The following is a 14996-nucleotide window of genomic DNA, read 5'->3' as shown; positions in this document are numbered from 1 at the left end:
CACTTTGGGAGGCTGAGGTGGGCAGACCAAGAGGTCAGGAGATCGAGACCATCCTGATCAACATGGTAAAACTCCGTCTCTACTAAAAATACAAAAAATTAGCTGGGCATGGTGGCACATGCCTATAGTCCCAGCTACTCAGGAGGCAGAGGCAGAAGGATCACTTGAGCCCAGGAGGTGGAGGTTGCAGTGAGCCGAGATCATGCCACTGCACTCCAGCCTGGTGACAGAGCGAGACTCAATCTCAAAAAAAAGAAAAATGTTTCTAACTGTGTGGATGTGTATATGTATCTGTATGTATGTGTGTGCATGTATACATACCGTATTTATTTGACCAAGATGAATGCATGTATTCGTTTGTGATCATTAAGGTGTTGTACCTGAGTGAGTTAGAGAGAAACGCCACACTTTGAGACAAATTTAGGAGTCCTTAACCCTCGAAATTCTCTCAGCCCCAAGGAAGGGGCTTGATTTTCCTTTATCCTTTGATTTAGAAAGGGGAGGGGGAGCTTAATTACAGCAATTCTACAGAAGTAAAAGCATGCCAAAAAAAAAGACAAATGGTTACAGCAAAACAAACAGTTCCAGGTGCAGGGGCTCTAAATCTATCATAAGGCGATAGGTATAGGGGCTCTGCCGGACACAAACTCAGGGCCTTATGGTGTTACCTCTTGAGTGAGATACTGGGAACTTCATACGTTGCTTGCTTCAGTACCTTATCAGTTAATTGGACTCTTTGATATGTTCAGAGTCAGCTTACACAAGTTAACTCCTTGAGGAAGGGGTTGGGTAAGGAGTCCTTGATGTCTTGTAAATGAAGGAGCCAAATGGAGTTCATCCAGCTTTCTCAGCTAAGGGAGAGCCTATTCATGTGGAAACAAGGCTAGGTGGTTAAGGGAGAGTCAAAAACAGGGTTAGGTATTACAAAGGGAGCATTTTGCTGGGGCAGCAAGCTCAAAACAAATCACCTGCTGCCTCTGATGGCTGAAAGCCAGATGATTCTGAGGATGGCGGGAGAGGTCAGCTGTGATTCTTTTGCTCAACTGTTGGAGTAGGCTTGAAGTTGATAACCTCTATTCCTCTCCTAGGTAGTGCTTCTCAAACTTCAAAGAGCATAGGAATCACCTGGAAATCTTGTTAAACGCAAATTTGCTTCAGCTGGGCTGGGTGAGATTGACAGTCTGTATGTCTAACAAACTCCCAGGTGAGCCAATGCTGCTGGCCCACTGACCACCCCCTGGGTAACATGTGTTTTGCACATTCTGGTTTATTGCTTGGCTTGCTGCCACAGAGGGATGGCACTGCTCCACACGCCATGCCCAAGAGATGTCCCAGCTTATCTTTCTAAATCAAGCTGAATGTTCTCAGCTGACAGCATATCCTATCAGTGCTGCGGGGACTCACTCTCCTCAACCCGAGGTGAAGTCAGGCGGAGACTATGGAGCAGATCCGTGCTGACTGCATTTGCCCTTCCTGACCCGCACTGCTGCTGGCTGGGGCTGTGTCTGAGCTGATAGAGGGCATTGATTTGGGGACAGGGAGGGGTCAGTACTGGAGAAATGCCCCTCACCTCCCTTAGCTCCTCCTGTCCACCCAACACTTGGTCACCAAGGTCCCCGACTGCCAGGCCTCAGTCACCACTAGTGAGGTGCTACATGGGAACAAAGTGTAGACCCACAGCCTGGAGTTCAGGTCACTCCTCCTTCCAGTCAAAGACTCTACCCCTCCCAGGTGATTCCACCCTCATTCCTCCATGGGCCAAATATCCTAAACAAAGGCCTGGACAGGGGTCTTTATCCGAGTGCCCAAAAAACACATGCAGAAAGGCTCTGCATGCCCCCTGTGGCCTGCCAGAGGTAAAAGCCTGCCTGTCAAAATGCACAGTCCTGGTTCTGGCAGGGAGGTGAGGAGGAGAGGCAGAAAAGGTCCATCTCATTCTTTCAGCAGGAACCTAAACTTGGGAAAGCCAGACAGTAAATTTCTTAATGATTCTGACACTTTTATAACTGGTTACAGCTGGGTCACATGCACAACTGTTTTCCAACATCTTTCAACGGGACACATAACACCTTGTAATTTATTATTTTAAGGCTGGGGGAGTGGCTCACACCTATAATCTCAACATTTTCAGGGGCTGAGGGAGGAAGACTACTTGAGGCCAGGAGTTTGAGACCAGACTGGGCAACACAGCAAGACCCCATACGCAACAGAGAAAAACCCTGTCTCAAAAAAATTTTCTTTTAGTACACTGGCATGATCACAGCTCACTGTAACCTCCAGCTCCCAGGCTCAAGCGATACTCCCACCTTAGCAGCTGGGACTGTCAGAGCACACCACCACATCTGGTTAATTTTTTAATTTTTGGTAGAGATGCAGTCTCACTATGTTGCCCAGGCTGGTCTTGATCTCCTGGCCTCAAGAGATCCTCCCAATGCGACCTCACAATGTACTGAGGTTACAGGCATGAGCCACCATGCAGCCCCTGCAAAATCTAACTGTTCTTCAGGTGCTTCTTTTGGACCTCCTAGCTACACTGCCATTGGCAAATACTACTTTATTATTTACCCACATTTATGTCAATGGATTTCCCATGTTTTATTTGTCTAGACTAGGGTTTCTCAATAGCAGCACTATTGACATTTTGGGCTGGATAATTCTTTGTTATGGAGCTGTTTGTGCCTTACAGGATGTTTAGCAGCATCCCCAGCCTCCACCTGCTACATGCCAGTAGCACTCCTCAGTGTGACAGCCAAAATGATTTCAGATATTGTCAAATATCCCCACGGAGGCAAAATCACCTCCAGTTGAGAATTGCTGACCTGAAAACCTCTGGAACAATGTTACATCACGGTAATGATAGCACATACTGCTCCTGACCTTAATGGGAATACCTCTAGCATCAAAGTATAGTAGTACCTGTATGCTACTCTCTGGGCTGTTATTAGTACACTGTATTAGTCCATTCTCACTCTGCTATGAAGAAATACCCAAGACTGGGTAATTTATAAAGAAAAGAGGTTTAAATTGACTCACAGTTCTGCATGGCTGGGGAGGCCTCAGGAAACTTACAATTATGGCAGAAGACACCACTTCCCAGGGCAGCAGGAGAGAGAAGGAGAGCCGAGCAAAGGGGAAAGCCTGTAATAAAACCTTCAGATCTCGTGAGAACTCACTCACTATCACGAGAACAGCACGGGAGAAACTGCCCTCATGATTAATTATCTCCACTTGGTTCCACCTTTGACCTGTGGGGATTATTGCAATTCAAGGTGAGATCTGATGGGGACACAGAGCCAAACCATATCATATCCTTTATATTAGCATACTGTATCAAAATATAATTTTCTTTTTTCTTTTTTTTTTTTCCTTTGAGAGAGTCTCACTCTGGCTCTGGCTGGAGTGCAGGGGCATGATGTCATCCCATGGTAACCTCCACTTCCTGGGTTCAAGCAATTCTTGTGCCTCCACCTCCCAAGTAGCTGGAACTGCAGGTGTGTGCCACCACACCCAGCTAATTTTGATTTTTTTTTGTTTTTTTTTTTTTTGAGTACACATGGGGTTCGACATTTTGGCCAGGCTGGTGTCAAACTCCTGGCCTCAAGTGATACCGTCACTTCGGCCTCCCGAAGTGCTGGGCTTACAGGCATGGGCCACTTTACCCAGCCTGAAGCATAATTTTCACAATGTGAAAAGCTTGACTTTCATACAGATAATGAAGGAATATGTATAAGATATTTTCTTTAATTTACAAGGGAGTCAGCAACACGGTGAAGCTAGTTAAAGGAGTGTTTTGAGAGACAGTGTCTGTACTGCTCCAGGAAGGGCATTCCAAAATGCATTCTGAGATGGAGACAAAACTTGTTAATATCCTATAGGGAGGCTGGGTGTGGTGGCTCACGCCTGTAATCCCAGCACTTTGGGAGGCCGAGGTGGGTGGATCACCTGAGGTCAGGAGTTCAAGACCAGCCTGGCCAACATGGTGAAACCCTGTCTCTACTAAAAATACAAAAATTAGCCAGGTGCGGTGCTGGGTGCTTGTAGTCCCAGCTACTTGGGAGGCTGAGGCAGGAGAATCACTTGAACCTGGGAGGTGGAGGCTGCAGTGAGCTGAGATCATGCCACTGCACTCCAGCCTGGGTGACAGAGCAAGATTCTGACTTAAAAAAAAAAAATCATATTGGGAAATAAAAATGTCATCTTTGGGAGTTATCTTTTCTACTGAACAGAAATCTGTAAGTTAACATATATACATATTCTCCAGAATATTCATAACATATTCTGTAGTATATTTCCCTACACTAGTGCTTTTCAAAGCATGGTCTCAAATTGGAAGCATCAGCATCACCTGGGAACATAGACATGCGATGCTCAGGCCCCATCTCAGTCCTACTGAGTTAGAAACTCTGGTGTGGGGCCCAGCAGCCAGTTTCACAAGCCCTGCAGGTGATGATGATGCCCTCTAATGTGTGAGGACCACTGCTCTAAATAATCAATCTTTAATAGTAAAACAAGTATCTATGAAACAATGCTCTGGTATGACATTAAAAGGGCACACCATCCACTTTTTAACTTTATTTCTCAATGTAGATATTTTGTCTGATGTTAAATTTGCTGTTTTTTTCAAATACTTTTAAGACAGTTTTCATCTGTTCCTAATTTTCTCTTTTTCAATAAAAAATGGTTTTCCAAATCTGTCCATTTTACTCTTCTTTAACCTATTGATAGGATGAAGTAAAAGTTGAACCATTCTTACTTTTTTTTTTTTTTTTTGAGATGGAGTCTCACCCTGCTGCACAAGCTGACTGAAATGCAGTGGTGCAATCTCGGCTCACTGCAACCTCCACCTCCCAGGTTCAAGCGATTCTTGTGCCTCAGCCTCCCAAGTCACTGGGATTACAGGCACCCACCACCACATCCAACTAATTTTTTTTTTTTTTTTTTTTTTTTTTTTTTTAGTAGAGACGGGTTTTGCCATGTTGGCCAGGCTGGTCTCCAACTCCTGACCTCAAGTGATCTGCCTGCCTCAGCCTCCCAAAGTGCTAGAATTACAGGCGTGAGCCACTGCGCCCAGCCATTTTTTTCTTTTTTCTGAGATGGTCTCCTTCTGTTGCTCAGGCTGGATGGAGTACAGTGGCGACATCATGTCTCACTGCAGCCTCCACCTCCCATGCTCAAGAGATCCTCCTACCTCAGCCTCTTAGGTAGCTGCAATGACACGTGTGCACCAGCAGAAGCAGCTAATTTTTTGTAGAGACCGGGGTCTCCCTATGTTGCCCAAGCTGGTCTAGAACTCCTGGGCTCAAGAGATCCACCAGCCTTGGCCTCCCAAAGTGCTATGATTACAGGTCTCATGTTCTTAAAATTTTTCTTTGACATGGTATAGGATAGTCTAGTAACTTAACATACTGTTGTTTTCAACAGGCTAGTGCTTATGATTTGTAAAAGAACTCTTCAGAAATGAGCTCAATTTTACCATGAATTGGGACACTTTCCATTTCTTTCTATTCTATAGAGCAGTTTACTTGTCATGAGCTCTGTCTTTTGAAAACTAGAAAGCCTGCAACAATAAAACCAGCTGCACCTGGTGCATGGGATAGGCATGGAATTGAGGAGAGATCTCAAACTACCATCAGCCCTCTGTATCCTCGGGTTCAGGATCCCTGGATTTAACCAACTGTGCATCAAAAATATTTGGAAAAAGTAAAACAATAAAAAACAAAAAGTTGTAAATACTTTATAACAGGTACTTACAAAGCACTTACATTGTATTAGGTATTACAGTAATCTAGAGATGATTTAAAGTATACGGAAGTATGTGCATAGTTAGATGCCAATACTATGCATTATTATATCAGGGACTTGAGCATCGGTGAATTTTGTTATCTCTGGGGTCCTGGAACCAATATCCTGGGGTTACTAAGGGATGACTGTCTTCAGTTTCTTCTTTGGTTATTAGTTTATTCTCTGATGTATTTTTGTTGTTGCTTTGTCTTTTTGTTTTTGCCTCTGCAAGTCAATGTCGGAAACTTAGTTGTTCTAGACTACCATTAGCTCAAAGCTACCAGTAAGCAGACTACCACTGCAAATCTAAGCAACCGATTTTTTTCCCCATCAGATTGGCAAAAATTAAGCATCTATTGATGATGAAGCTGTAGGGAGTTTTCCTGAGCATGTTAATTATGACAGCCATTTTTGTTAGGACCTAGACGATTCATCAAAATGAAATAAAATCCCCGTGCACTTGAAGAAGTTATCTGATTATATCCTTATCTGGGTGCTGGTTATGTGAGGTGTACAGTTGATGAAAACTTTTTAAGCTTTATATTTATAATAGGTACAATTTTCTGTATGTGTAGTAGATTTCAATAGTTTTTAAAATGTCTTTTGCCACAGCCCGCAGCTGTGTATGATGCTATTCGCTTAACAGTGGAAAACACGGCAACGACCTGAATCCCCCTGGCCCCCGGGATCCTACCCCCTTAAGTTAAACAAATGAAATAACTTCCACTGTCTTTCCTAATGCCTTAATTCGGTCCTCAGTTAAACTGACAGTGGGCGCTGTTTCTTTCCAGGGAAGGATTCCGGGAGACAGAGGAGGAGACGCCAGCATTTCGCCCCCGGCGCCTCCAGCGGGCTGCGGTCCGCTCCCGGCCTCACTCGAGCAGGCCCCGCCCTCCCAGAGGCCGTTAGTCCAAGTCAAGTGATCGTGGACTCAGTTGACCCGGTGGGACCGGAAAAAGAAATTCCGGGGCCCTGGCTTCCTGGCGCGATGATGAGGCACCAGGAGTGAAGCGAGGCATGGGCTGCTGGAGCGGGAATGAGGGGGCGCCAGTGGCTCCGGAAACGGGTGGAGGTTGTCTGCCCTGGCCTCTCCGCAAACAGTGTGTGCGGGCGTGAGGGCTGCGGGCCTGAGAAAGTCCACCGCTCTCCCGCTCCCGAGACAGGGGCAGGGGTGGGGGGCGGGTAAGACAGCGCAGGCCGGCCGGCTTAGAGTCCCCCTGCTTCCCTGGAGAAAGGAAGGGCCCCCGCCTCCCGGGGCAGGAACTAGGGCTTGTCTGGAGCTGGGAGTCCTTTCTGGTCTTCCCCAGCCCCAAGACGACCTCCCAAGGACACCCCCTTCCCCAGCCCTGCTGTGGGACTTAAACAAGAACGCGCTTAGAATCAGGATCACTCTTCCACACTCTTAGGAAGCCCCTCCGCTCTTTCCAGAGCCAGAAAGTAGTAGTTTTGGGGTTGAGGCTTATCCATCCATCCATCTGCACGTTCTAAGCGCCTAGTCTATACCGTGAAGTGTACTAGGCACTGGGAGGACTTGAGCTGCCAAGGGAAGGGGAAATCGGAGGCTTGAATTGGAGTCATAGTTAAGGCTCCAGGGGCAGAGACCTAACTGCGCCTTGTGTGTAGTGCTGAGGGGGCTCCCTGAGGATGCCTTCAACCTTAAAGGCGGATGGCAGGAGCTGGCTGGCTGAAGTAGTTTGTGTACCAGGGGTTGGGAGGCAAGGATGGGAGGCGTGTGTCTTCAGACAGGGAACAGCATGTGCAGAGACTTCAGGTGAGACAGAGCATGGCTCCCCAGGAATGAATGCATTTCCCATAGCTGGGAGAGTATCATCTGTAGGTTAGGGAAAGATGAGCCTGGACAAGTAAAGACCAAATCTTCGTGGCTGTTGCATCACCACAATCAAGATAATGAACATATCCACTGGCCCCCAAAATTTCCTTGTGTGAGGGGCTATCTTAGGAAGTGTGATCAAGAAGGGCGGGCCTGGCTGGGTGCAGTGGCTCATGCCTGTTATCCCAGCACTTTGAAAGGCAGAAGTGTGCCAATGACCTGAGGTCAGGAGTTCGAGACCAGCGTGGCCAACGTGGTGAAACCCTGTCTCTACTAAAAATACAAAAAAGCCGGGTGTGGTGGCACGTGCCTATAGTCTCAGCTACTTGGGAGGCTGAGGCAGGAGAATTGCTTGAAGCTGGGAGGTGGAGGTTGCAGTGAGCCAAGATTGTGCCATTGCACTCCAGCTTGGGCAACAGAGTGAGACTCCATCTTTAAAAAAAAAGAGGGGCTGGTGTGATGAGGTGTCACTTGAGCACAGAGTGGAATGAAATAAAGGATAGCAAGCCACGTAGAGAATGCAGCAGGCATGGAGGCGGGAGCAAGGCTGGTGTCCAAGCAGCAGCAGGGAAGCCGGAGTGGCTGGACTTGTGTGGGTATGGGGAAGAGGGGAGAGAGGTCACTCATCTGTGTGAGGTACAGGACTTTGTTTTATCCCCTGCTGTACCCCCAGCACTTAGAGTGGGAGCTAGCACAGAGAAAGGCGCTCAATTGATGTTTGCTGAGGAGATGAATACCTGGAGTAGACCAAAGAGCAGAGTTTGGTGGCAGGGTGGGTCAGGGAGAGAGTTTACTCAAAAGCCTGGTGATAGGGGAGAACAAGTGGCCAGAGGGTGTCCATCTATGATGGGGACCAGGGGTCCTTGCTGGGCAGCAGTGTGGGAGACACACGGATCCTGGCCACACCTCAGCCTTCCCTCCAGCCTGATTACCTGCCTCCCTCCCTTGCAGAGGTTCCGGTTCTGTGGTGACCTGGACTGTCCCGACTGTGTGCTGGCAGAGATCAGCACGCTGGCCAAGATGGTTGAGTGCACAGGGTCTAGTCTGGGTGGAGGAGGGGTGCTGGGGGTGGGGATTGTGGGTGTAGATGATGGTGAGGTTTCTCTGGGGTTAGGGCGTCAGTGCTCTCAGCCTGTGCTACCATGCTTTGTGACCTTGATCAGTGGCTGGCCTGCTCTGAGTCAGTCCCCAGGAAGGAGGGGTGAGGTTTGCCAGCCTGGCTGATGTAAGGACTTCCCTTCCAGTCCTCTGTGAAGTTGCAGCTGCTCTGCAGCCAGGTACTAAAGAGCTGCTGGGATAGGGAAATGAGGTGAGTACAAGACCCAGCACACCATTGTCCTATGCCCTTATGACCCCTACTGCCCTGAAACTCTGCTCTAGGCCAGGGAGACGGGTGACCCAGCCTCACAACCTCTCTGGGCACCTCCCATACTTTTGGGCACCTCCCATACTTCTTTCCAGACTGTCTGCTCCTTATTGCAGGATCCAGGCTGTAGGTGAGGGGCTGATGAGCAGGGGCCTGGCACCCCCTGAAGGTCTCCTTTCACCATAGTATGAGAAGATCCTGAAGCTCACAGTTGACGTTAACTTTGGTGAGTACCCCGCTGAGTCCACCAAACTCAGCCTGAGTCGGCCTGGTACAGAGGGGCTCCCCACCCCTCCCAGCAGCATCCTTAACCTGCCTTCCCTAGTGGAGGAGCATGAGGGAAAGAAAGACATTGACAGTCCCACTTTCCTGTCCTCTGCCAGCTCCTGGTGGAGCAGTAGCAGTGCCTGTAGCCCTCAGGAGGCCTTGGGGCCTTGAGCTGAAGTTAATAGGGCAACTGGGAGGTGGCTGGGGCCACAGCGACACCCCCTGTCCCACCCATGGGTCCCTCAGAGTCAGGCGATGTGAAGGCCACAGTGGCAGTGCTGTTTCATGCTCTCCGGTGCGGCCAAGCACAGTGTCGATGGCAAATCCTTGGCCAGTGAACTGCAGCAGCTGGGGCTGCCTAAAGGTATGGGTTGTGAGTGGGCAGCTGGGCAGCTGGGCAGCCTGTGGGCCAAGGTCTGCTAGAGAGTGGGCCAGGCCCTGTGACCCTGAGGTGTACCCTGCCCTGTCTGGGCCAGGAACCCAAGCCCAGCCCCCACCTGCTACCTCCAGAGCTTCTCCGTTCTACCTCCAGAGCACGCGGCCAGCCTGTGCCACTGTTATGAGGAGAAGCAAAGCCCCTTGCAGAAGCACTTGGGGTCTGCAGTCTACGCAGTAAGTATGAGGCCAGCCAGGGTCTGGGCTCATTCTAGAAGGTGCATGCAGCACACAAAGGGCATGGAGAGTCCAGGGAGATGACTTAACCATGGTCACATACCAAGCAGCCGCAGAGCTGGGACCTGGCCCTGGGTCTCCTGACTCCGTGGGCTCTGTGATGTGTACGTACAGGATCAGACCTTGCCCTTTCCTCCTGGCTGACCCTTCCTTAGTCCCCTGTGCCCCACGTGGGAGCACCCAGCTCACTCTCATTCCTACCTCTCCAAAGCGTGGTCTCTCACAGCACAAGTGGCAGAAGGGACAACAGAGACTGTGGACCCCTCAGCTGCACCTAAGTCCTCTGTGTGGTCTAGCTGTGTGTGCTGGGGGAGGCTTTTGGCCACCATTTCCCCCTCTGTAAATGAGACCAATACCTGTGGCATGGAGGGCGGGAGGCCAATGTGAGTGCCAAGCACTTGGAGCAGGGCCCTGAGTGAGCATGGATGTGGGAGCAGGGGTGTTCCTCAACTTTATGCACCTTGGGGATGGGAGTGGGCTCCCTGCGTGGGTTGACAAGGCATTGCTTTCTCCCACCCCACATCTGTCCCAGCCCTGCAAGTCCAATCCTTGGGGGTCTAGGAAGGAAGAAGCCCATGGCTGTGTGACCTTAGGCTGGTGCCTGGCCCTCTCTGGCTGTGAGTTCCTGGGAAAGACAGCACCCAAGGCACGCTCAAGTTTAGCACTTTGACAAGAAGGGCGGGGACACTGGGATCAGGCCCATACCTCTGGCCCCAAATCCTGCGACCCCAGCTGGAGGATGAGGAGATGCTGGGCTTGGATTGGGGAATGAAGGGTGTAAAGGGGCCTGCTCACCCCTCAGCTTGGCTCAAAGGTTCAAGGCATCAAAGGCTCAGCCTGGGACTCAGGAAGGAGACCTGGCCCAGCCAGACACTCACCAGGACAAGGGCAACTGTGATAAGCAGGAGGCCCAGCATGAGGAGAGCCATGGCATAGCTGGAGATAAAGGCATCCAGCAGGCTGGAGGCTCTGGGGCTAGGAGTGCCTAGAGCAGAGCAAGAAGGCTATGGCCTGGTGGGGCTTTGCCTCCCAGATGTCTGAGAAGACAGAATCTGGGCCCAGAAGTTGCTGCGGGACCAGAGAGCTGGGACTAGGAGCACCTTGGAGGGCTCCATGAGGAGGGGAGGCAGGCTTCAGATCAGGGCATGTGGAGGCAGCGAGCCCAAGGGAGGCGGCAGTGGGACAGAGGGAGGCGGGCCTGCAGAGGGAAGGAGGTGATGACCGTGTCTACCAAGAGGCCCTCTGCCTCCCACAGGTTGTGCAGACCCTGGCGTGCACAGTCCCACACGACGGCCTGGGCTGGCGCCACCCTGAAGAAGGTGGCACCCACTCTAGCGGTCAGTGGGTCCGGCCTGCTGAGAGGATTATCACAGACATCAGGGGGCTGGGCATCCTTGGGGGACTAGGGGAAGTCATCTCTTCCAGCCTCCTGTCCTCAACCCCAGCACCCTGGTCTGAGCCCTGGGTCACCCCGGGCCACCCTGGACCCACCGGAATTCCTCCACCACCACTTGGTCAAAGTTCTGCAGAGGCCTGAGGATGAGGGTCAGCTGGGTTCAGGAGAGGATGAAGAGGGTCACACTCTACCAAACGAAGCTTCATTCCTTGTGGTGCCTGGCCCACCCCTCTGCTGCCAACCTCAGGCTGGCCCAGCCCTGCACAGTAGGTGCCCAAAGGCATCGTAGCGGTTCCTGTCATGCTGGTCTCCCCCCGGGGCCCCCTCTGGAGCTTGGTACCACAGATCTCAGGGTAGGGGATACAGCTCAGTCTCCCTTCCCCCTCATCCCCCTCATAGGGGCTTGATCCACCAAGGCCCCTGACTGCTAGGGAACCCACACCCATGGCCTCCTTCTTTCTGACTGCTGGCCCTTCCCCAGCCTGGATACTTGAGCCCTGGGCAGAGGGGTAACGATCCCAGGACTGTCTTCGCAAGCAGAGAGGCTACTTGGCACCAGGCCCTTACTCCTTGGGCTGAGCTCAGCAGCCGGTGTGTCACCAAGGTCCCCTGGGCAGAAGGGGCTCAGCCCTGAGGGCCCATCACTCACCACACCTGCATGTTCCTGCTAGGCATCCACCCTGGGGACTCAGCTTTCCCCCTGCCCCCAGCTGCTGGCAGCCCCGTCTGGATTCATCCAGGGTCCTGGAGACCATGTGAGGAAGCAGCCAGCAGCTGGCAGGAGCACGTGGTGTTTCTGCATCTTTTCTTATGGAGCTCCCTTGGGTGGGAGGGGCTACAGAGTCAAGGGAGACTCAGGCCACCCCTTCCCCACTCCCTGGCTGGGTGGGATTCCAGCTCAGGAGTCTGACTGGAAGGATGGGACTGTCCTGTCACAGAGGCAGGTCTGAGTAGTCCAGGCCCAGTTTTACCCTCCAGCAGGGCCCCTTTCATTCATTTGTCCAGCTGGCTTTGCCCAAAGCACAGGTGATGCCTATGTGGACTGTGTCCCCTGTCCCCAGCAGGCATCTGGCTCCAGTCCTGGCCTGCAATTCAGACACCTTAGAACTAGAGGCCACATCTGGCAGGGTGGACCAGCATGGTCTGCCCATGGCCAGGGCAGGTACCATGTTGGCAGCCCCAGACCTGACACCACGGCTCCCGTGTCCCCTCTCCACTGCCGTCCTCCACATCACCTACACTACATGCTGTCTCTGATGAATCCAAGCTGTCACCTTCTGTCAGCTTGGCTGGGAAGTCACGCTGACTGTAAGGGGAATGGTGCAGCCTGAGTTGGGGGCTAAGTGGGAATGGGCCTGGTGTGGGGTAGGGAGGTGGGGGTGAGGTGGGTGTGTGGCGCCTCTCTGCTTATCTTCACTTCTCATTTGCCCACAAAGGAGACATCTTCTCCATGTCCCTCTGCCACCCCAGGGACACAAAATACTGCCCCAGTTCTGTCTTCCTTTGGACATAGCCCACCTACCTTCCTGTGGGACTCAGGGCTTTGTTTTGTCCTGTGGCCCACATGAGAAACAATTATCCCTGCCCTGCTCAGCTGAGAGAGGACAAACTGAGGCAGAGCAGGGGAACAACTCTGTCATAGTCTGACTGTTAATGGCAGTAAAGACCAGCCCTTCCCTGAGTGTCAGGTCCAGTAGACACTGTATTAGTCCACTTTGCATTGCTCTAGAGGAATACCTGAGACTGGGTTATTTATTTATTTATTTTTGAGATGAAGTCTAGCTCTGTCACCCAGGCTGGAGTACAGTGGCACCATCTCAGGACACTGCAACCTCTGCCTCCTGGGTTCAGGCTACTGTCCTGCCTCAGCCTCCTGAGTAGCTGGAATTATAGCCATGCACCACCTTGCCTGGCTAATTTGTTGTATCTTTAGTAGAGACAGGGTTTTGAGATGGAGTTTTGCTCTTGCAGCCCAAGCTAGAGTACAATGGTGTGATCAGCTCATTGCAACCTCTGCCTCCCAGTTCAAGCAATTTTCATGCCTCAGCCTCCCAAGTAGTTTGGATTACAGGCATGCACCACCATGCCTGCCTAAATTTTGTATTTTTAGTAGACAGAGTTTCACCAGGTTGGCCAGGCTGGTCTTGAACTCCTGACCTCAAGTGATTCACCCACCTCGGCCTCCCAAAATGTTGGGATTACAGGCATGAGCCACCGCTCCTGGCCCTGAGACTGGGTAATTTATAAAAGAGGTTTATTTGCCTCACAGTTATGCAGCCTGTACAAGCATCTGCTAGGCTTCTGGTGAAGCTTCAGGAAGCTTTTACTTATTGTGGGAGGCAAAGAGGGAGCAGACATGTCGCATGGTGACAGAAGAAGCAAGAGAGAGGAGGCATCAAGCTCTCCTGTGAACTAATAGAAAACTCACTCATTGAGTCATTTGAACCCGGGAGGTGGAGGTTGCAGTGAGCCAAGGTCATGCCACTGCACTCCAGCCTCGGCTATGAGCGAGACTCTGCCTCAAAAAATAAGAAAACTCACTCATTACCATGGGGAGGGCACTAAGCCATTCATGAGGGATCCCCCCCCATGACCCAAACACCTCACACTATAGGCCCCACCTCCAGCATTGGGGATCACATTTCAACATGAGATGGGGATGGAACAAGTATCCAAACTATGTGAGAGGCCTCCCCCTCCCTCTCATCAGAGTCTTCTGTCCTCAGTTCAGGTGCATGCTGGCCTCCATGCCTGGCTTCCTAGGAAGTCATCTTGGCCCCATGGGGTTGGGTAGGGCCACTAGGCCGAGGGTTGTAGCCCTATCTCTCCTAGTCCCAGCCTGGGTGTCCATCACTGGCTAGCCCCCTCTGCTTGCTGCATTCTCTCCACACCTGCTCCCTGCAGCCCAGGTGTCAGTCTGGGTGCAGGCCTGGGTAGAGGTCCAGGAGCAGATTCTGCCCCCCAGCTCATACCTCCTGTGCACCATGGCAGCCAAAATGCACCAGCATGACCAGGAGTGCTGGCTTGTTCTTGTAGTCTCAGTGTTTTGGGAGGCTGAGGTGGAAAGATCGCTTGAGACCAGCCTAGGCAACATTGCCAGACCCTGTCTCTAAAAAAATAAAATTAGGCATGGTGGCATGCACCTGTAGTCCCAGCTCCTCAGGAGGCTGAGGTGGGAAGTTCACATGAACCCAGATCAAGGCTGCAGGGAGCTATGATTGCACCACCACACTCCAGCCTGGGCAACAGAGCAAGACCCTGTCTCTACAACAAGAAACAAAGTGTACCAGTGTGTGGATGCCACCTTCTCCTGGTGTGTGGACCTGACCTCACTCAGCCCCATCAGTGAGTGGGAGGCTTCCTGCTGTCTTCCAGAACATTCCCACCGCTACACCTGTGTTCCTCCTGCATTCTCTGGCAGGCTTTGTGAGGGGACCTGTCACCTACCTCTCTGGCTGCCCTAAGGCGCAGCTCAAACCTTCCCTGCCCCTGAGAACCTTTTTCTGAAGAGTCTTTCCCCCACCCAAAGGACCCCTCACTTCACAGCTTTTGGTGGGGTGAGTACAAGGATTGACTCTGCTACCAGCCTGGGAGGAATTGTCCCTAGGGTTGGGTCTCTGGATGGCATATGAGGGTCTAGACCAGGAACCACATGCCTGTAACCTGAAGGGCAGGCCCTCAGC

General features: G+C 51.4%; 1 pseudogene; it reads left to right on the top strand.

Moving 5' to 3' along the window:
- The first annotated feature begins 6589 nt into the window (after positions 1-6589).
- LOC129050048 (uncharacterized) overlaps positions 6590-14996 on the top strand; it is a 12621-nt pseudogene continuing 4214 nt past the window's right edge.

This window comes from Pongo abelii, chromosome 16 (assembly GCF_028885655.2).
Source record: "Pongo abelii isolate AG06213 chromosome 16, NHGRI_mPonAbe1-v2.0_pri, whole genome shotgun sequence".
Classification (NCBI taxonomy): Eukaryota; Metazoa; Chordata; class Mammalia; order Primates; family Hominidae; genus Pongo; species Pongo abelii.
The sequence above is the reverse complement of the archived record's forward strand: the minus strand, read 5'-3'. Positions and strand labels throughout refer to the sequence as shown.